Below are 2614 nucleotides of genomic sequence, written 5' to 3'. Positions count from 1 at the left end.
TAATGGATTCTGGCACTGACCATCCAGTACCAACCAATTCAAGGACTCAGAAGAGCTTTTCTTCCCACCTCAGGCCTGGCCCCACAGTGTACAGTGAATGTGTGGGCGAAGGCTGAGGGTAACGTTGGCAAAGGAGTTATTTGAAGCGCTTCAGTCTTTAGTCCCAGAAGTTCAAAATTTTGTCTCTGGAGGAGTGTTTTAACCCACATAAGAGAAACACCTCTTCTATTAGGAGGCAGTTGCCATGGAGAGTGTAGGCTCTGGTTCAAAGACTTATATTGCCAGTCTGGTTCTCTTTAGCTAAAGCTGCTGAAGACCTCTGAGCCTCAGTATTATCTGCAGAATGGTGACGACAATATCCAACTCCTAGACACAAATTAAATCATGTCATGATAAAAATGCTTTGCCAGCTATAACATACCACAGAAGTATTAATTAGTGATACTATCATAATACAAGTAATAAGCAGGTTATGCAAGGAAAAATTCTGAGAGGACAGGTGGGCATGTCTCTCTCTGCTTCCTACTTCCCTGCTTCCGTGACTCACCACCTCGCATTCTCAGCATTGAAAGAGCAATGTTTTATTCCTAGCATGGAAAGACCCCCGCCTTTCAAGCCGCCTCCACCTCCCATCAAGTACACTTGCATTCAAGAGGCTGTTGGAAGTGATCTGCCTTGTCAGGAGATGGACTCACTCTAGTCCCTTGAGATTTTGCCATAGAGAACTCTGCTAGCATCCTGTGAGAAGGTGGACATGGTGCCTTCTTAATGTAATCGCCCTCTAGCCAAGCCCGTACTGCAGCTGAAATGTCAGAAGTGAATGACCTGTTTTCCCAGCAACCCACCCTCTTTCATCTGGACATGCCTGAAATCAAGCAAGAGTGAGCAGATATGTCAGGTTCATACCCAATGCGATCTGCAGAGACATTCTTGTTTATGTAAGAAATGCAGATTAGACTGCTGTTATTAAAAAGTACTTGCCATGTTTTTATTTTTCATTTTTGCTCTCTGATTGAGGTGACGACCATGGTTTCAAGCATATGTCCATGCCAGACCCTCTCCTATTTGGATATCTGCCACTGTTCTAAACTATTTGCCAGAAGTATGGTAATCCCTGAGGTTTGTTGCATTCCCTAGGAAAATTACAAAAAAGAAGAAAATGTGAAAGTTCTGGCTAGAGTTCCAAATAAGTGCAAGTTGTCTTTGTCTGAAAATATTTTGCTTATGGAGGAAAACAGAATACCTTGCACAAGAACACCAGTCCAACTCCCCTTCCTCCCACCATGTTCTGCCCAGCCTCCTGTCCCATAGGATGAGGAAGGGCCCAAAGGGAAAAGTAGTTAACAGTCAAGTAGCCTAGTAGACACAGGTAACATTTCACAGGCCTCTAAAATGATCTGAGCTAAGAGTGGTCTCATCCTTAGCTTTATCTGTATGTGCACGTGTATGTGTGTGTGTGTGTGTGTGTGCGTGTGTGCATATATCAAACTGTTACCAACTATTGTATGAGTAAATAGGTAGCCTAACCCCAGACCAAATCCTGTAATTCCTATTATTCTCTTTTTCATCTGGGGACTTTCCTATTCATCCAATTATACGTTGTGATCTGTCTTGAAATAAATACAGCTTCATTTTTTTAATGTTTATTTATTATTGAGACAGAAACAGAGCATGAATGGGGGAGGGGCAGAGAGAGAGAGGGAGACACAGAATCTGAAGCAGGCTCCAGGCTTTGAGCTAGCTGTCAGCACAGAACTCGACATGGGGCTTGAACCCACAAACCGTGAGATCATGACTTGAGCCAAAGCTGGAGCCTACCTAACTGAGCCACCCAGGCACCCCATAAATACAGGTTCAAATCAGAGTAGCATTGATTAATTAATTCGGCTTCTACCAATATTTTACAAAATAGTTCAAATAGAATATATAGGTGATGGAAAAGAAGCCTAGTTAGCTGGACTGGTTCTGTACTCAGCAACAGTTCCTGAGTGAATAAGTTACTGATGCCCCTTGTCCCTCTAAAGCACCCCCAAACCCCTGCCCTAGGAAAGAACAGGCATTGCTGTCAGATATGATAGGCAAATGCTACATGGCCTTTAGTCTCAAAAAGAACATTTCATTCATTTGTACATATCCTTGACTACATGTGAGAATAACTTGGAGAGTGTGTTGAGGCTTTTTGAACATCATGGCTGTCCTGGTCCAGAACAATCCAGTCAGAATCCCTGTGGAATGAGGCCCAAGCATCAGCCCTTCTGGGTGATTCAAGTGTTCAGCCGAAGTTGAGAACTGCTGACCCAGTGGAAGTCCCTTCTCATTAATCGTATCTTGGTTAAGTATTTCTCGTGGTGACCAGCCTCCAATGTGTCCTGCACGATCCTTACATAGTCCCCTGTGATAGTGGCTGCAACTGACTTCTATAGTTAACCAGGACTGGGGTAAGGCAAGCAGGACACCTAGGGTATAAACTGTAAAGAGGTGTTCAAATCCAGGGCCACACACTTACACAGTCTTGTAGATGAGTACCAGTCCCAGGCCTCGTATAACAATAAGAAGTCACCAGAGTGTGATTTCCAAGGCTAGGTTGTAAAAAACTTTGCAGTTTCTACCTTGA

The sequence above is a fragment of the Suricata suricatta genome, chromosome 5 (assembly GCF_006229205.1).
Source record: "Suricata suricatta isolate VVHF042 chromosome 5, meerkat_22Aug2017_6uvM2_HiC, whole genome shotgun sequence".
NCBI classification, from domain to species: domain Eukaryota; kingdom Metazoa; phylum Chordata; class Mammalia; order Carnivora; family Herpestidae; genus Suricata; species Suricata suricatta.
The sequence above is the reverse complement of the archived record's forward strand: the minus strand, read 5'-3'. Positions refer to the sequence as shown.